Source organism: Notamacropus eugenii, chromosome 5 (assembly GCF_028372415.1).
Source record: "Notamacropus eugenii isolate mMacEug1 chromosome 5, mMacEug1.pri_v2, whole genome shotgun sequence".
In the NCBI taxonomy this organism is placed as follows: domain Eukaryota; kingdom Metazoa; phylum Chordata; class Mammalia; order Diprotodontia; family Macropodidae; genus Notamacropus; species Notamacropus eugenii.
In genome coordinates, this window is record NC_092876.1 from 253786304 (window position 1) to 253807369 (window position 21066).

Genomic DNA, 21066 nt, shown 5'->3' on the forward strand with positions numbered 1-21066 from the left:
AACAAACCTTTGCTTGATTCTTCTATCATTGCTGACTATCATCTTTATCCTTTCTGTCCTTTGTTGATAAACTCTGAAAAGGCTATCTATAATAGATGCCTCTTCTTTCTCTCTTCTCACTCTCTTCTGAACCTTTTACAATCTGACTTCCAACCTCATCATTCCATTGAAATTTCTTTTCTTACCACATTCACCAATGATCTCTTAATTGCCAAATCCAATAACCTTTTCTCAAGCTTCATTCTCTTTGACCTATAACATTACCGATCACCCTCTCCTCCGTAATACTTTTTTCTTTCAAGGTTTTTTGTGACACTACTTTCCTGCTTCTCCTCCTACCTATCAGACCTTTCCCAGAATCACTAATTCTAATGCCTTACCTCTTTTTTGATTTCTTATTTTTTTCCTGTGTATAGCTTGCTTTTACATATTTGTTTGGTTTTTGCTTGCCCCACTGGATTATAAATTTCTAGAAGGCAGAGACTGTCTTTGGCTTCTTGTGTCCCCAGGTCTTAGCACAATGCCTGGCACACAGTAACCATTTAATAAATGTGTATTGACCGACTTTCCTATAAATTATGTGTGCAAATGTAGTAATATATTTTGTTTTAGTATTTGTTATGTCATGATTTTTTTACCTTTATTTACATAAGATCAAGGGGAAGAAAAATGCACATATTAGGATAATTACAGTTAAATGGGCAACTCAATGAATTAATCCTTAGGACATACCATTAGGACAGATTATTTTAAATAGACATTGAGGAGATCTCAGAATCAACTAGGATCACATTTGGGAAATTATTCAGTGCTTTCAAATGACCTGATCCGTTTCTTGGATAAAGGTTACATTAAAAACAACAACAAAATTATTCTCCTAGTGTTTACAAATTATAAAAATAATTTGATCTCAGAAGAATCATGATTATGAGTGATCCAAAGGACAATGGAAATATGCTTGGCCATATGTAGTCTGGAACCTATTATCATGGGCAGATAAGGAGCATGGGGAGTGGGAGATTATATATTTATACTGTTGCTTACTATTTGCCAGGCACTGAGCTAAGCACTTTCCAAAAATTATCTCATTAATCCTCAAAACAAACTTGTGAAGTATGTACTGTTATTATCCCCATTTTGCAGTTGAGAAAACTGAGGCAAACAGAGGTTAAGCAACTTGCCCAGGGTTACACATATATTAAGTGTCAGGGGTCAGATTTAAACTTAGATGTTATTGACTCTAAGCCTCATAAAACACCCTATTAAGTGATGTACAACTGGAAAAAGAGTTGGGTCTGTCATATAGTAGGAGTGAAGGAGAGAAAATGAACATCATTGCTACAAATGTTTTTCTCATCAAAACTCAAAGAAACTACAGGAAGACCTCCCATGTGTTGGAGAATTTGTAAAAAATCACATCTATCCCTAGATGTCTCACACCAGAAGTACTATCTGCTCCTACCCAAGCCCTTCCTTCCTTCATCTTTTCTTCCTTCATTTCTTTCCTTTTCCTTCCTTCCTTCCTTTATTTTTCTTTCGCCTTCCAGTGCTTAGCACAGTGCCTAGTCTTTAGTCAATACTTGTTTAAAAATAGATAAAAATTTCAGGGGATTAGAAAATCTAAATAGTTTGGGTTCTCTGCATTGAGTATCCCAGTCAAAGAGATCATGGATCCTTCTATCAAAGTATAAATATGTGATATTTATATTTCTCTATATTTAGCATTTGTATTCATTGTATTGAATTCAGTACAACAAAAATTTATTAAATGCTAATAATTTTCAAGTTGCTCTGATAAATGTTGAGGATACAAAAGCAAAACAAAATTAAACAGAACTCACTGACTTGCAAGAGTTAACATCCTATAGAGAAGATTCAGCATTTACAGATAAGTAAATACATGATAAACTGAGGAAGAAGTGAATACTAATAAGCAAAGGCCTAGGACAGGGGAGGGAAACCTGCAGCCTGGAAGCCACATGTGGGCTTCTAGGTCCTCAAGTTCGGTACATACTTTACAGAACAAATCCCCTTAATAAAAAGATTTGTTCTGTGATGTTTGGATTCAGTCAAAAGGCTATATCCAAGAACCCAGAAGCCACATGCGGTCTCAAGGACACAGGTTCCCCATCCATGGCCTAGGAAATGACATGTTAATTGGGCGAGTATATATGAACAATAAGGAAAATGAGAAATGTTTCCTGGGAAATATAATCTGCTAAAGATAAATCTTAGCCATTGGGCTATGAAAATCAAGCCAATTCTTACCAAGCAGCCTGTCTTTAGTGTTGCTATGGGGAATAATGTTAGTAGGACATGTAGTTAAGAGTGTTCAAATTGTTTTTCCACATTTATACTTCATATCGCTTTCATCACTTCTTGTAATGACAGCATAGGGCTAATGAAGAGAAATAATGCCACCTACCCACTGGTGGTCCTTGTCTTCTAATGCTGGTAATTGTCCAAATGAAAAATCTCTTTTTTTTCCCCTTTCTCTTCTATCGGCAATATTTATTTTGATACTCTTAATATGGAGATGAGCTAACCTAAAAAGAGTCAGGAAATACTGTATTAAAACATAAAAATAATACAGCAAAAACCAAATACATGTTTTTTACTGGAGAATATAACAAAACAACATTTTTGTAATGGATTATTTTAATAGGCATTTTACTCTGGAATTATTTGCTCATACTTACAGTTGTCTCCAGGCTCAAACCATATTTTCCCTCAGGGTCTGCTTGAAGTTGCCTTGAAGATGTATTTTTAACCAATAGTCATGACCTAAAATGAAATAATATCTATAAAGTGTTTTGAAAAATTTTATGTACTAACGGTTAGCTTTTATCATTATTTTACTATTATCATCAAAATATTAATTCATTATGGCAAATATTGCTATGCTCTTTTAATCTGACAACCTTGTTTTCATGAAAAGCTTACATCCAGAACAAAATGTAAATATATGGTTATTGGTAATAGCTGTTGAACTTTTAAAGCTTCCTTCTAATTTTTATTTTTCAATGAAACATCAATTTCAGTTTGTCATAGTACTAATAAATGATTTCTATATGGTATTAGATGCTGTCTCAGAATAAAATTTTAATTCTGTAGCATGAGACCTATGGACAAGAATTCATCTCAGATATTCTAACAAATCATGACTCCATTTGTAACTCTTGAGCTGGTCATGACACTCAATCATTGAACTTAAACTCTAGCCCCTTTCCTAATCTTTAGACTCACTGATCTGTACCATTCATAATTACTATGGTAGATACAAGGTGTGCTAGGAAGAATGCAGATTTTTTTTTAGTGAGAAAACCTTTGTTTCTACTTCTGGCTCTGCCATTTATTATATGTAAACTTGGAAAAAATCATTGAGCTCTTTAAATCTCATCTTCATTATGAATGTTTTGGATTAGATTGTGCTTTCATTACATACTTAGAATCATCAACTCCCAGTCATAAATAGGGCATTAAAGGCTGTTAAATCGAATTTGTTCCTTGAGAAGAATCCCCTTTTATTCACCCCTAACCAATGTTCATTCAATCTCTGCATGAAGGCTTCTATCAAGGAAGATGGTGAGACCCAAAGAAAGCTGGATTTTGAGTCAAGGGACCTGAATTTTAATCCTGATTCTGCAGTTTACTACTTCTTACTTAACTCTGTAGGCCTCTTTCCTTCTATGTTAAATAGCAGAGTGGACTTTATAGCTGCTGCCATCCCTTTAAACTTGAAATTCCTGCTCTTATCATCTAGTCAGAAAGAACCCACCACTTGCCAAGGTTGGCCAGACCATATCTAGGTAGCTCTAAATGTACATGCTCTATAGAAACCATCCCCGTCTTTTGAATTCTCAATGTTTTCTTGATCCATCTTGTCTGATTAATTGATACTCATAGCCTTTAGCAATGGACTTGGCTGCTCTGGTCTGATATCTCGTCTGATATCCGATATCTAGTCTGATAACATTTTAAATTGTTTTCTGCATAGATTTATTTTCTTTACTAGGCCTTTACTTTTACCCCAATCAGACTTTCCTGATGAGCTATAGCTCTAGTTATTAGCAGTGATGTGCATCAGACATTTTAACTTTCATTGCATACTTCAAAAAATAATTCAGAAGTTTCTATTTTACCGTTCAATTCAGTTGCCATTTATTCAGTTCCTATTATTTGTTTATAGGGCACAAGAGGAGATTCAGACAAATGACACAGAAGCTTAGATTCTAATAGGAAAACAAACATATAAACAGATAACTATAATGCAAGCTATGATGCTTTCAAATAGTTGAGGAGGAAGCTATTAATTCTGATTGTAATAATTACAGCCAAGGAAGTAAAAAGTGTTTCTGATGAAATCAGAGTGAGTCATCATTGAGGAGATGACATTTGAAAATCTTAACAGATATATAGGATTTCAGTTGGTTCATTGTGGAGGATAGTAAAGTCTCTTTATCTAAGTGATGCCAACACCTTCCCAGAATGCTTATCACTTCTTGAATATACTTAAAGTCCCATGTGGCCTTCAAATTTTATTTGAGGCACTTGATATAACCTAAGTTATAATTACCTCCTGAACCTGTTTAAATTTATCAACTTTTAAAAAGACATCAACTTCTAGAGTACAATATGGTTCTTGTCTTTTGGTCACATTTTTTTTTTTTAATGTCTGATAAAGGAAAGTAAAGTTTACTGTAAATTTCCATTTTATCCAAAATTACTGGGAAGAGTATACTGAGTAGTTGAGAAGCATTATTCTTAACATGTTTCAAATGTACATAATAAAATAAAATATTTAGTATGAAAACTGAGCAAAATTTAACTTTCTCTGATGATTCAGATGCTATTTCAAGATCATGAGTTCTTAAGTATAAATATCATTTATGACTAATAATCAGTAGCTCTAGGACAATTGACATAGATTGTATGAGACAGCAGGGATTATCTCTCTGCAAAGAACTCCAAAATCTAGATATCCAGCCTTCATATATTTCTTGAGATGAAATCCTGCATCTCTTATTGACAGATGGGCCTTAGGCATATCAAAAGAAACATTTTCGAAGAGGAACTCTTCATTACCCACCCATACCCTCTGTTCACCAAATCTGGCAGTTCTCCCAAATTCCCTATTCCTAAACAGGCCAGTGCTATTCTTATACTCTAGTCAGGTTCATGATCTGGAAGTTATCATTCACACATCATTCTCACCCATTTCTTATTCCTTACTAAATCTTACTAATTCTAATTTCTCAAAATCTCATGTGTATGTCCCATTTTCTTCATTCATACCTTGATCATTTCTGGTCTGAACAAATTATTTCAAAGCTGTCCTAACTGATTTGTCTACCTTAATTTTCCCTGTCTCCAATTATTTTTCCATGCTGATTTCAAATTTTCATTCCTGAAGTACAAGTATGATAGTGTCATTCCCTTGTTCAAGAAGTTGTACTAGTTTTCCATTGCCTCTTGAATAAAATACAAAACTTCTAAATTTGACATTTAAAACTTTTCACAACCTAACTCCACTCTATTTTTACTTCTGTTTTAGTGTTTTATTGGCTTTTATCAGCCACTTGTTATCAACCTTCTCTCTCTCTCTCTCTCTCTCTCTCTTTCTCTCTCTCTCTCTCTGCCTTGCTCTCCCTCTCTCCCATTCCATTCTTCTCTAATTGAGAACACAACTAAAAAAATTTCAAACATGTATAATCAATCAAAGCAAATTTTCACATTGGCTACTTCCAAAAAAAAAAAATGTTTTGTTTCATTCTGCATTCTGAGTCCCTTACCTCTCTATCAGGTTCATGGCTTTTTTATTTCTCAATTTTAATTTCAATTTGTAATTTTTCAAATCCTTAGAAAGAACAACAAAAATGATAAACCTATTTAGACAACAAATAGTTCTTCCAAACAATGTTACAATGAGCTCTACATATGAGACTTTGAAACATGAGAATTAAATTTCCCTTAATATATACATGGGTTTAATTCAAAATAAACATAACAGTGGTTTATAAAACACATTTGGGGATTTCCTGTGAATCATAATATATTACGACAAACATTAGAGATTATCTAATCCATCCTTTTCATTTTCTTGATAAGGAATGAGACCAAGGAGTTTCACTGCCCAAGGTTGCAAAATGAATTACTGGCCAGAATTTAAAGGCCATTTAAAATTATTTGCCTGTCCACAAAATGATCTCTTAATACTCTAATTTACCTAATTATGTAAAAGTTATTTCTATTATCTAAAAAAAACATGGAAATCAGAAACATAAATCAGGCCCCAACCCAGGGAATGTGAGCCCAGGGATGGGCCCCTGCACTGGCTCTTCAAATGAGCCACATGTGCTCTGGTATGTTGCTAAAGGATTTGTAATCAGTTGTCCTTTGTTGCTTGTTGACCTAACAATTTCAAGTTCAAGTAGTGGTTGGTTGGTGCATGGTAACTCATGAGAAGTGGGGGGTCAGGATGGGGGGTGTTACTATGTCAAAGAAGATAAGTGATTGAACCAGGAAGAGACACATTTGCTGGGTTACTAGGAACAAGGAGATATGGTTTCTGCTTCTGTTTGAGTATGGCTCTCTATTGGGAGACAGCCAATGTCAAATCTGCCCTTGACTTTCAGCAAGGAAAAGAAGAGATTTCTCCTAATCAATCCAATTTCTGTCCTGGCAGCAAATAGCACAGAAAGAACACGGGCTTATTATCTTCCCCCATCAAATTATAAACTCCTTGAGGGAAGGGAGTGTCTTTTGCCCCTTTTTGATGGACTTACTGATGGATTAACTCTATGTAAGAATGCTTGAGACTGGAATTAATAGCCCTGGTATCTGCTTCTGTTTTGTGTTTCTTTACTTGACCGTGAGTTATTGAATAGGAATCTTGAAAGATGGATTTTCTAGCCTGCACAACAGCATCATAAGTTTGGAAAGTCAGGAGTTCATGACGGTCAATCAGGAGAAGATTTCTGCAGAGTAAAAGAGAACTACCACCAGGAGAATCGTGTAGTAAAAGGACTAAAATCAAAGCTGCATCCAGTGCTCCAAGAGTTCTGGTCTTGAGAATTTCTCGTGAAATACCTGCTCGGTCATCCCAACAAAGTTGTCTTTATCTCCCAAGAGAGGATAAAAAATGATGGGTTACTGTGTCACATTTTAGGTATTTGTCACTGCATACTTTTGAGTCTTTGGTATCTTAGGAGTTTCTTTTTCAGTGAAGTAAATGAATACCTATCCTAAATCTGATATCTACTTTTTTTTACATTTAGTACCTTAACTTAAAGGAATTCTATGAATCACTTCTGGGGTAGACCTTAGACGTGAGCCATATCTAAGGTTTATTTTCAGAGATTTTTCCTGTCTTTCTTATTGGAGACCAGAATTAGGGTCATAATATTCTTTTTCTCCCTCTCCTCAGGCTGTAGGCCACACTTGTAAAACAACAGAAATAGGGGCCAGGCCTATTTTTATGTGAGTGTATCAACAAACAGACTATTAGATGAGAAAATGTCCTCTGTAAAGCAGGTCATTTGCTTCTCTGCAGTTTAGTCTTAGACAGTTGCCTTGAACACAGCCATTTTGCATCAGTGATGAGACCTGAATCCCGAACTTCCTGATGCCAAGGCCTGCTCTCTATTTCTCACTTAAGTTTCTAAAAATACTTTAATAAATTACTTCTTTCAGTATTCTAAAATCACCCTTAAAAAGTATTGGCCATTTCAGAGAACAATTTGGAACTATGCCCAAAGGGCTATAAAACTGGGTCTGTGCCCCAAATAGAGCGAAGAAGAAGGGAAAGGACATATGTGTACAAAAATATTTATAGCAGCCCTTTTTCATGGTGGCAAAGAGTTGGACGTTGAATGGACAGCCATCAAATAGGGAGTAGTCACTAACAAGCTGAGGTATGTGATTGTGATGGAAGTGTTCATCCTTCATTCTCAAAGAGCATCGGTGACATTGCAAGGTTGATGTCTTGACTTGTGCATGGATCAGATTCAAGTGAGGCAGAACTATAAGAAATGGTATGGGATTAATTTTAGAAAAAATATGAGAAGACCTATATGAACGGATGCAAAGTGAAATGAACAGAACTACGAGATCATTGTACACAATAATAGCAATATTGTAATGATCATCTGTGAAAGATTTACCTACTGTCATCATTGTAATGATCAAAGACACTTCCAAAGGACTTGATGAAAAGTGCTATCCACTTCAGTGAGAAAATTGATGAACTCTGAGTATAAATTAAAGTGTGATTTTTGCACTTTATTGCAACATGGCTAATATGGAAATCGTTTTCAATTATTTCACACATTATACTATACAAATTATATTGCTTGCCTTTTTAGTGTGTTGGGAAGGTAAAGGAAAGAAAAGAATCTGAACCTGATTTTTAAATGTTAAAAATAAATATTTCTTTAAAATGGAAAAATATTGGTAAAACATTCTATACAATTTATAAAATATTTACTAATGCTAAATTTCCCTTATCCATCAAAAAATTTAACTTTGACATTAAACTACCCTTTCTCTCTGCCCCTTTTGTTTTTGTGCAGTCACTTCAGTCATGTTTGACTCTTCCTGACCTATTTGGGTTGTCTTGCTAGATACTAGAGTGGTTTGCCATTTCCTTCTCTAACTTATTTTACAGATGAGGAAACTGAGGCAAGGAGGCTTAAGTGACTTGCCCAAGGTCACGCAGCTAGTATCTGAGGCTGAATTTGAACACAGGTCTTCCTGACTCCAGGCTCATACTCTTGTCTACTGTGTCACCTAGCTATTCCGTGCCTCTCTATCTGCTGGGCAATGATTGGAAGAAAGGCTGCTAAGCAAAGTGTCTTACCTTACGTTGTCTAGATTATGCACTACTAACACAACAGACGGGACTAGAATATGTTGAAAGCAGAATGGCAAACACAGACAGAGAAATACTCCCACCCATTCAATGACTGTCAATATTGTTCCTGTCATGAGTTTTACCCTCTCTGCTTTTGATGTTGAACTTCATAAAATTCTTCCATTAGTAGACAGAGGAGGTGAATGCCAGGCATGAACTAATTTTCCCTTTTCGTTTAGGAATTCTCTGACCCAAAGGAGTTATAAGGGAGGGACTACATTGGGGTTCATTATTTGCTCTCAGCATGTCAAAACTGAAGGGAAATGACTTCAAAATATTGCCACTGGAGAAACAGTAGTTTTCATTCCTATCAGCTTCTCAGGCTCCTGGTTTCCTGGTTCATTGTTATCTAACAGCCTCTAATTGCATCATTTTGCACTTTTTTCCTTCCATTTTGAATTTGTTCCACATTTGTGCATGAATTTATTTGCTATCCTTTGACTATCTCTTAAATATTTCTTTTTTAGTTCTTTCAAATCTGGTCAAATTATTATCTATTCGCAGCAAGGCTTCAAGGATACTTTGTGAAATTCAGAAGATACAATTGAATCTTGGGCTGAAATTTAGGCAATAACGAGGCAGACTGAAGTCAGATCATTGGTGCTACCCAACTGGTGTCCTTGGCGTCCTCAGCTGAATCAACTTAGCCAAGAAACTGGTATCTTAATAAGGTAAAATCTTCCTTTGTTACCTCAAGTGAAATCTTTTGAGCCACATCAGTAGTTGTAATACTGTCGTTTTATCTTGTGACACATCAGCTTCCTGAATCATATAAACATTATTCTATTTGAGGAAACAAAGCTATAAAAAAGTAACAGGGTTTTTAAAAATTTCTTAGTAAGGTTGCAGTTAAACTTTATTTGATGTAAAAATAGGGCATGAGAGAGCTTGTTCTGAAATCTCTCTTTACTCTTAAAATGGAACCCCAGGATTAAAGAATAATATGCTATTGTGTGATATAAAAGGATGAAAATTGGATAATATCTTGTGTTTTTAAATTTCACTGCAACTTTGAAACCATTATAATAATGCAGAATTCAGGCATTCAAAAACACAGTAGCATTTGACCTGTTTTCCTATTTTCCTTAGTCAAGATAGAATTTTAATTTATGAAAACGATTTTGTAACATACAAATTTAGAGATAATAATGGTACATAGTCAGCAGATACACTGCTTTAATCTACATTAAAATTATAATTCTTTGTAGTTATATTAACACCAAAATTTTGAGCATCACACATATTCAAATGCATACTTGTCTCTCACTACGAAACTGATTCTTCATTCCCAAAGCTTATGATTTCTTAAAATCTTAATTCTTGATTTTTAACCAGATCCTTTACTCAGGAATCACCAAATGTAACTGGACCTCAGGTTTAGGAAATTTTCTTTGTTATGATCATTTTGTTTTCCTTTTCTCAAAGTAAAATGTCCTTCGACAGGCCCTCAGGCTTTGATGGTCATTAGTTCAGCCAACTTTTTCCTGATTTTCATGGATGATTAGTGGTTTCCAGCCCTCACAGAGATTTTTTTTCCCCATTGAGTCTACCCTTCCTTTTCCTGAGCACAGAAGACATTTCCTTTTTTTTACGACCCAGTTAACTACTATTTTATTTCTGCTCCAGTTCCCATGTCTTACCTTACTCCATAAGTCAGTTCCTTACAAATCTAGATCCTCAGAGCTGAAGGGATTTTATAAGATGTAAAACAATAAATTGTGTTGCTAAATTCACATTTAGCAATATCTATTTTTTCTTTAATACAGCAAATATTCTGTCATATCAAAATTTACTTTATCTACATTTAAATTCTCATTTTATTAAAATGACAAATATTAATTGTATTCTTCACTCACTTAAACAGTTGCCTCTTTTCCCTCTGTTACACAGAGCCCAAGGCAAGGTAGAAAAATCACCACTTTGAATAGTGAAAATATCCCCAGTCTTATTTACATTTTAGGCTTTGAAAGACTATTGAATGGAACGGATTTTTTTTTTCTTAATCTATATAAAGAACAAGTTAAGAGAGAGTTCTTCATTTCAGTATGCTCTGATTGGACATTAATATTCTCACACATTCCATAACTGAATAACACAATTTCATCAAGTGGTAGGCCCTAACTGTACTAGGAACAGATACGTGATGCAGGCTAACTTTTATGTGTTAATTTTATAAAAATAGTTTTATTGAATTTGAGAGAAGAAAAATGATTTTGATTCTGTCCAGGTACACTTTATAGCAATTTAAAGTGCTCTTTCTTTCTTTCTTTCTTTCTTTCTTTCTTTCTTTCTTTCTTTCTTTCTTTCTTTCTCTTTCTCTTTCTTTCCTTCCTTCCTTCCTTCTTCCTTTCTTCCTTCCTTCTTCCTTTTTTTCTTTCTTTCTTCCTTTCTTTCTTTCTTTCTTTCTTTCTTTCTTTCTTTCTTTCTTTCTTTCTTTCTTTCTTTCTTTCTTTCTTTCTCTTTCTCTTTCCTTCCTTCCTTCCTTCCTTCCTTCCTTCCTTCCTTCCTTCCTTCCTTCCTTCCTTCCTTCCTTCCTTCCTTCCTTCCTTCTTCTGTCTCTTTCTGATTCTGTCCCTCCCCTTTAGGGAAGGAAATAAGCATTTATTAAGTCTCTACTTTGTAGTAGTTGTTGTTCAGTCTTATCAGTCATGTCTGACTTTCTGTGATGCTATGTGTAGTTTTCTTGGAAAAGATACTGGAGTAATTGCCATTTCCTTCTCCAGATCATTTTACAGATGAGGAAACTGTGGCAAACAGCTTTAAGTGACTTGTCCAGGGCATAAAAATATATTATTTCATTAGATTCTTACAGCAGCTCTAGGAGGAGGGTCACACAATTACTAAATATGTCTAAGGCTGAATTTCAACTTGGATCTTCATGACTCTAGCACCAGTGATCTAGCCACTGCACTCCCTAGCTGTCTCTGGAGATACTGACACAGGCCATGGTCAGAAGAATGTGAAGCTAGAAACCATTTGTGTTAATCTGGATGGTTAATCTGTCCCTTAAGGAAAGGTATTAGTACCAGATAAGTCTGAAAGGCGTTCTTCTTGAACATCTGTCAGCTTATCAAAGTCCTAGTAACCAAAAAATTACTGGAGGAAGAAGGTCTTGGCTCCATAGCCTTTTCATGGGTGGGGAACCTGCAGCCTTGAGGCGATATTTAGCCTTCTAGGTCCTCGAGTGTAGCCCTTTGCCTGAATCTAAACTTCACAGAACAAATTCCCTTAATAAAACTATTTGTTCTGTAGAACTTGGACTCAGTCAAAAGACTGCACCCAAGTACCTAGAGGGTCACATATGGCTTCAAGGTTGCCCATCAGTTACCATCTTCTTTTTAATTCTTTTTTGCACTTTGGTCCCAGTTCCCATATTGTACATTCTTTATTTGTTGTTTTTGTTTACTTATTTTTTCATATTATTACTATAACAACATGAATCAGCTTTAAGGTTTACATTTTTTTTGTATAAATTTCAGTTTAAGACAATTCTGGGAGGAAAGAGTATAACTAATTCAGCAAAATCCCCTGAGAGAACAAAAAGTAAATCACATGAAATAGTGCAGGGTAAGTAGTTACTAAACAACACATGAAATCTCTAATACGTCAATTTAAAACCTATGTTATTGGAATTAAAATATTAAGTTCCATATGGTTTACTATAGACATTTGCATAATAATAAATAGAAACTCCTTGAAGAATGGATTGTGGAATGGACTTAACCTAGGAAAGACTTGGACTTCAGCCCTACTTTTACAACATATTGATCATGTGACTGGCAGCAAGTTATGTAACATCTCAGTGCACCCAGATAGCTCTCTAAAAGCATAAGCTGTCAAAAGATTGCTGCACTGCTTTGGCACCAAAGGTTTCCTCTCCTGGAATCCTCTACATCAGATGTCAAACACATGGCCCATAGTACCTCCAAGTACAGCTTGAATGAGATTAAAATGTGACTTGGAAATACTGAACAAAATAAATTAAAATACAACAAAATATAGGTAAGAGTATATTTTAAAACTAAGTAAATACGAAACCCAAAGAGACCTTTTTATTTGAGTTTGACACCACTGGAAGTGTGTAGGTGTGGAGAGTGTAACTTTAGGGAGCCAAACTATTACCCCATGGGTGATACATCTTTCACACTTCATATAGGATCAAACCATCTTACAAAGATAAGCATGAATCCTATTTTTAGCTTTACACAATCACCACTGTAAAAAAAAAAAAGGGGGAGTCTTGCTGATAGGAAAGTCTTCCACATAACTAGCCTACATATCCCTTTTTCTATTTTTTTTCCTTAGTGAAAAGAGACCTCTTAGTCATAATTTTAATACACTATACATTATCAGTCTTTTTGATCTAAGCCTTTCCTTTTATTAGCTATTTAGCCTTTCTATTATCTTTGAAGGTGTCTTCTAATAACACTTTTCCACATTCTTCACAGACCCACTTAGTGTTACAGCCCAGTGTCTAAGGATGGTCTGACTCATGCTGTGTACAATGGATGAGTTATCTCATGGTTTGTGAGTAATTCTCCCTCAGTTGTGCATCTGAGGACTGATCTAGCTTTTTAGAAGTATAGAGTTGCACTACAGAATCACTATTGAGAAGTTATCAAATAGAACTACTAGAGCACCTTTGCCAGGTTTGTACAATCATTCCTTTTTTCACCTGACCACATGATCTTATTAAACCAGTTATTCCATTTACCAATGCCATTTCAAAAGCTTATCCTGTCTTCTAAAGTGTTTATTACACCTATCTCCAACCTGGTGCCATAGATTCACCACATTTGATCAATCAAATGATGAGTGATCAACATGGTCCAGCATAACAACCAAGGACACAGTTAACCTATGGTTTTAAAGATGGTCACAGAGCTTTCTAATATAATTTTTATATGAATTTCATAGCAACCTCTTGTATCCTGGTACTAGTATTACCAACCACATTTTTCATATGAGAAAATTTAGATTGAGAAAGTAAGAATGATTCATACTGGCACAACCCTATTAAATGGTGGAGCCAGAACTTGGCCTCAGATCTTTCTATAAGTCCTCTGTGCTATCCAGTGTCTATTGAATTGAATTGAATTGAAAATTACAAAACTCCTCCCTTCAACACTTTTCAGATTCATTTTTATCATAACTATAATTTTCTGATACCATTTCTTTATAATTAACTCCTGAGAGTGAATTTCTTGGGATCCCTCTATTATAAATTTAAAATACTCATTCTTCTGAAATCAGATATCAAAATGATCTAACCCAATTTAATATAAAACTTCCTATACTCTGTAGCTTGACAACTTGGCTAAAATCAGCTTTTCCAGTACTGTTCTAGAAAGAATATACTTGTGGTATGCTTACGTGCTTACCTAATAAATGTTCTCAGTTGAGAAAATGAATAACTATTAAAGAGATATAATTTCAAGATAAAACTTTGGATTTCACTTGGCACTCCTGACTGGTTAACCTTAGGAGCAATTTTCCCATTGTGGGCATAATTATCCAATTTCCGGTGCTGTTGGTCACTTTCCTTTTATTTGAAGGAGGCAAGTGGCCAAGCCTGGGTCCAATTAGCAAAAAGTGGGAGGGAACCTGAAAACACCCTTTGAAATTTCAGCTATTGAACTCTATCTCTTCATAGGATCTAATGTGGAAAGAATTCATTGCTTAGTGTAATGCAGAAACTACACATAGCTCCAATTAATCTAGACTATGGGCTTTAAAGCTTCACAACATGCAAAACTGGAAATAGACTTGATTGTGTAAAAGTTCATTCCTCCTACCACACTCCTAACACACAGTGTTCTCACTGAAAGAATGCTCAAGGTCTTCAGCATTTTGTAGTATGCTTTTGTTAAATATTTTTAATGAATAGGTTACCAGATAGAATACAATATTTTTGTATTTGTGTATACGTGTATGCGCACATGAGAGACTTTGATTTTAATGAGATTGGGTAGTGAGAGGCCTCAGATAATTTTTAAGTAGAATAGTGCGGACTAAGGGTGTGCTATTATAAGGGTGTGCTATTATAAAATGCTAACATGCTAACACGATATAATGGAAGGAATGCTGAAATTGGAAGTCAAGTTTCTAGTCATAACTCTGCCAACAACTTGCTTTGAGACATTAAGCAAATTATTAACCAGTACCTTAATTTCATCAGCTTCAAAATGAGCATGTTAGATGCACCATTTAAATTATCCAGCAGCATTAGAATGGTGTCATTGTTCCTATAATCACTCCAGTGAACCCACTCCCCCCCAGTATGCATTGTCAAAGCATACTGTAAACCACCACAAGGTCTCTGTGCAAATAGATTTGAATTCTAAAGGGTTGTAATTAATTGATTCACCTTCACCTTAGAGCAAGGAACAAGTAGAATTGCTAATAGAATCTAAAGAAGGCTGTAAGTTATACCATTGCTTCCTGAGGCTAAAACTTTATAACAAAAAAATTCTGCTTTCATTAGTGTAGTAGTTCTTTTAATTTATGAATTCATCTCCACATCTTTGTGGTTTGTCTTCTGGAATTGACATAACATTAAATAAATGTTATCATCTGGTAGCCAGCTACATAGTGATAAGCATTATGTTGCTAGTTGACATAGTGGATATAACATCTGCCTGTCCATGAGGAAAACCAGGGTCTGAATTTTACTTCAGACACTGACCCTGGGAAAGTCATTGATTTTTCTTAGTCTCAATTTTCTCATCTGTAAAATGGGGATGATATTAACACCTGTCTCAGTTGTTGTAAAGATCATATGAAATAATATAAATAACATATCAATATTAGTCATTGCCATCATAATCATCTATGAATTTAACTAGGAATATGGCAGATAATCCAATGCTTATAATGTCCACATTATAAGCCTTTTCAGCTTGGTCAAGCCTGTTTGCCCTAAAATGCTGTACTTTTCACTGTCACCTCCACAGTACAATAATGCATAAGAGTAATATTTTGTAAAGGAGATGATTATAGTCATCACAAAAAGAAAATTAGGGGAACTAAAATGGTGGAGTGATCTGTGATTGCTATCTCCCTCCCCTTTTTGACTTTGATGAGCCCAGAGAATATCTCCCTGAGAAGAAACCCTGGAACAATGGCAGCAGCAGAAGAGGTAAACAGTCTCTTAGCATGTGAGGCTAGGAAGGTCGCTAAGGAGGGTCTCTCTTACTGTGACTGAAAGGGACCAGTGCAGGATAAGAACTGTCCCAGACAGCCCCACCTCAGCAAACCAAGAGAAGATTCTGAGCCCCAGGGGGGGTGGAACCTGCAACCACCAATACCAGGACCCCAGGAATGCCTCAGCACCCCAGAAGAATCGGGAGGACACAAGCACAGACAGCTGAGCTTGCCTATGCTCTAGCTCAGCAGAGGAGACCTCCTGTGGCCAGACCACCCCTCCCCTACACTTAACGAGCTACCTCCAGGGTAACTGCAGGGAAACCCCAAAAGACCTCATCTGGCCTCTGCTTTCCAACACCAGCCAGCTCAGCCAACTCAGCTAAGCTGCAGTATTTTAGCTTCTAGCTGAAAGAACCAGAGGCCACAACACACAAAGCCTCATGTTTTAGGCACAAGAACTGTGGGACAGAGCCCCCTGTGCCCCAGATTCAGAGATCTGCTTTAAAAGCCAAAAAGAAAATTTAAAAAAAGAGAGAGAGATGTTTCTGGGAACTGAAGGAGAAAGTGGAATTTTTTTCATTTATCCCATTCTTAAAAAATTCCAAAACAACTTATACAACCAAACCCATGCTTGCCTTCTAATTTCTGTAGTTCTACTGAGATATTACCATCCTTCCAGTCACCCAGATTTACAACTTCAGAGTCATCCTTGACCATCACCTCCCTTGGCTCTCATAGTTAGTCTAGTGACAAGTTTTAATTCCACCTTCACAACATTACTTCCATTTATCTCCTTCTTTCTGCCTAAATTGACCCTTGTCACACTTCTCCAGGACTATAGAGAGAATTCACATCTCTCTCCTCTTGAAGCCATTCCTTACAGAGTTGTCAAATTAATATTCCTAAGACTATTTCACTCCCTTACTCAAACATCTTCAATGAATCAATATTACTTCTAATATAAAATACAAACTTCTTAGCCTAATAGTTAAAACGCTCTAATCTACCATTTTAATGATAATTTCCTTTTATTCTCCTTTATCCATTCTATCTTCCAGCCACAGCTCCTTCCAAACTTCAAAAGCCACTCCTTTCTCACCTTTGCCTCTTTAAGTCCCTAACTGTCTTCAAGGCTCAGCTCAGGTGATATATTTATAAGAAACCTTTCCTTCCCTGAGGTTTTTCCACATGTTTTTAGTGTTCTCCATATTGCTTTGTATTTATTTATCTGTAGATATGTTGTATCCCATCAGTAATGGTTTCTATGAAGACAGAAAATGTTTTTGTTTGTTTATGTTTAGTAATATTGGGCACATTGCTTTATATAATAGATCCTTAATGAAAATTTATTAAAAATTAAACTGAATATTCATTTACCATTCCTCCTTTAAAGGTAGATTGAATCATCAAAGGACCTGTCTTGTTTTGTGAACACTAAAATTCTACATTTCCCTATCGATAACAAGCAATTGTCATATTAACCTGCATATATAATGAACCAATTCAATACATTGCTTCGTGTTATATATTTAAGCAGTAATCAGATTTACATTTGACCTTGGTAAAATGTATTAAATCTGAGCAATCAGAAGATTGTTTTAAAGTTACCTCCAATGATCTGCTACTCACCTTTAGGTTAAAGATCATTTTATTTCCTCTAAGAACTTAATTTCACTTTTTTGTAAAAAACAAAAACAAAAAAACACACATCCTTGTTAAACTGGTTCAGCAAAAACAAAACAAAACAAACGCCTGGTTACACTATTCCAAAATTTTGTTAATTCCCTAAGAGCTTTTTACAAAATATTTTGTTCCTTTTGGCAGACTCTCTGTAGCATTACATTTTCCATGATGCCAAGATAGAGAAGTGACAATTCATTCACAAACATGATCATGATTTCTGTCTTATATCTAACACTTTTAAGTTATTTATAAGTACCAGAAAAAGAAAAAAAAACTACTATAATAAACAAAAGAACAAATGGAATGGGGGCACTTTATTCACTTTTGGAAATTCTCATTTATAATTAAAAATAACACTCAGTTTATTCTGCATTATAGAATTACTGCTCAAGAAAGAAAAGAAAAACGAACAGGCTGTGTAGCAATATATATATTCATATGTATACGTGGGTGTGTATATGTGTACACACACGCATATATATAGTATGCATGAATGTGTGTGTACACATACACATATATTTATACATACAGATTGATAGTGCTTCATATCCCTCCTTGACTTGTATTTCTATTAGTCACATAACACACATTTTTAAAATTGTATTTGCAGCATTTTAATACAAAGAAATTTAAAAATAAAATTTTCATGTGGTACTGTGCATTGAGACAATTTTAGGTGGTAGGATAGAAATATACTGTATAGATATCAGTCAGCTGGGGAACAATTTATAGAATTTAGAAAGGCAAATAAATCAACTATTTGGGGCAACTTCATGAGGGAAGGTCAAGGTAGGTCTTGAATGAAATATAAGATTTAAATTGGCAGAGAAGAAATGATCAAATTGTAGGACATTGTCACCATTCATTGTCACCTAAACTGTAGGAATACGTATAAGACACAATATGTGACTATTGTGGGAGTATAGAGGGTTGCATTTGGAGAGTAGTGAGAGACAAAGTTGGATCACTATCTTGAGGAAGTAAGCACGATATCCGTTGATGCACTTGGTGAACTATTTTAATTTTGCACATGCCAAATAGGATTTATTTTTAATTATTTATTCCAGTGACTAAGTCTAGCCTATGGTTTAAAAATAGATTTTTCCAGTGCAAAAAAAAAATCTCAGGAAGAAGTTTCTGGCTGCTTTATGCAGTGCTTAAGTGAGAACTGCACCTTGAGGACAACACGTTCCCTGTGAAAAAAAGATGGCTTATCCATTTTAGTGGTTCTAACCTTTCAGAGTGCTATTATCAACTCAATTGTATGTTTTTTCCTGTTTCAAAAACATGTTCCCAAATGACTTCTAAAATAGCTTTCTTTCCTGTTAAATCTTTATGCCAAGCACCATTTTTTTTCCTAATTCCAAACTTTGGCTAGACCAAGATTTCTTTAAGAAGGAATGCACTGTCATGTTTGACATAGTTTTTAACAGCAATTAATAATACATTTTCCTAACATGATGTTTCATCCATTATCTCTTAAGATAATACATTTTCTTTGAACTAGACTGATCTGAAAAGAGAAAGATGATTTCTAAAGTCACGGGTTTCAAATAAGGTCCTCTCATTTTAAAAGTTGTATTTATCACAAGAAGTTATTCTCTTACTGAACACAATGATGACCTATCGTGAAAAGGAAACACAGTACTCAGGACTATTTTGGTACAGTCTAAACACCTACTAGAAGAGAAATAGAACTTGCAGATTTTAATGTTTCTCTAAATAGGTAGCAAGTCAATTTCTAGTGGTAAACAATTAACTGCAGTACATTGTCCTTTAGGACAGTTGTAACTTTCAGCCTACTTCCATGAACTATTGTACTCACTGCTCAAAGAACAGTCATAATAGTTCATTCTCTATTTCCAGTGAGAAACATTACTTCGGTCCAAAGTTTCCCCCCTCCCCCGTTTTTTTTCTAGAAGTAATAAAAGTAGCCATCACCGAAAGAAGATGATGAAGCAAAAACTGAAGTGATAGATCCTTTGTGGTTGTACTGTGGCTACAAAACCACATGTGACCTTCTAGGGCAGGGGTAAGGGAGATTCTTTGGATAACAACAATCTGCCTGGGCCTCTGAGAGTACCTAACAGAAGAAAGGGCATTCATCCACATCCAGAGAAAGGATTATGGAGTCTGAATGAAAATCGAGGCATATTGTTTGCTCTCTTTTTTTGTTTTGTTTTTTTCTTTCTTGTGGTTCCTCTCAATTGTTCTATCCCTTCTATAGAACATGACTAATGTGAAAATATTTAATATAAGTGTATATGTAGAGCTTATATCAGATTGCATGCCTTCTTGGGGAGGGGGGAAAGAAGGGAGGCAGAGAAAATTTAAAACTTATGGAAATGAATATTGAAAACTAAAAATAATTTAATAATAATAATAAAAACTTTTCTTCCAGAGTGGGGAAAAAGAAAGGACATTAAGAGAAAAAAAGATAAAAAGAAAGAAGTAGAATAAAAGGGTTCTCTATTCTGCTTTAAAATTGTTCTCTTATGTTCTTGATATCACTGATGTTTATAGGAACAGCTAAGGAAATGAATGTGATCATCTAGAAGCGCTGCCTTTACCAACTACCTTTAGAAAAGGAAGAAAAGTGGGAAGTTTTTAAGTGCTTTTAGTGGATCAATTGGTAAAACAGTGAAGAGGTATAGAGAATAACTAAAGTTCTTCACAGTTAAAAATTATTTATCTAAATGTCAGGCTAGACCACAAGCCCCTAAAGGTATAGAGCTTGGTCTACCACCAAACTTAAGCTGGTTACTATTTAAAATTTAGAGAATAATGGTAATAAAAGATTTTGAGCAGAATTTTAAGTTTCCAATGTACTGGGTTCTAAAATTCACCAATTCCCTATCTGTCAAAAGCTCCTTGTGCTGTTTTGTTTTCTATCAAAATATTACTAATGGCCCCACTTCTGACTGGAAAATGAATTTTTAAAAGTTGATGTTTAATAATAAATGCTAGCTGAATTGAATAAAATTGCATCTCACCGAACACTAATATTTTCATATATTCAAATAAAAATTAGCAATAGGATATTGGTAAAAATATGAATCTTAACCATTAAAAATTAATAATAAAGTATTATAATTTCAACACTTTTCTAATTTTTATTATATTATGTTTTACTCCTCTGTACTAAAGCTGAAAGTTGCATTTTTTTCTGGAATCAGCATTAAAATATCAAGGAGAAGTTGATATCAGTTCATTCAGAATCAATGGAAGTTTACTTTTGGTGGAATATTTGAAGTTATTGTTTTTCTCCCCTGTATCTTCTTTGTATGTTGTTAAATTGTATCAATCCTTGGGACCACCTCGTTTGT

General features: G+C 34.9%; 1 protein-coding gene across 1 annotated transcript in view; it reads right to left on the bottom strand.

The window, feature by feature from the left end:
• CALCRL (calcitonin receptor like receptor) overlaps positions 1–21066 on the bottom strand; it is a 114453-nt gene that overhangs the window by 43528 nt on the left and 49859 nt on the right. The window contains exons 2-3 of the mRNA XM_072612603.1: positions 2700–2784; positions 2426–2546 (exon numbers count right to left, since the gene is read on the bottom strand). The gene's annotated coding sequence lies outside the window, so the exon portion shown is untranslated. The remainder of the gene's footprint in view (positions 1–2425; positions 2547–2699; positions 2785–21066) is intronic.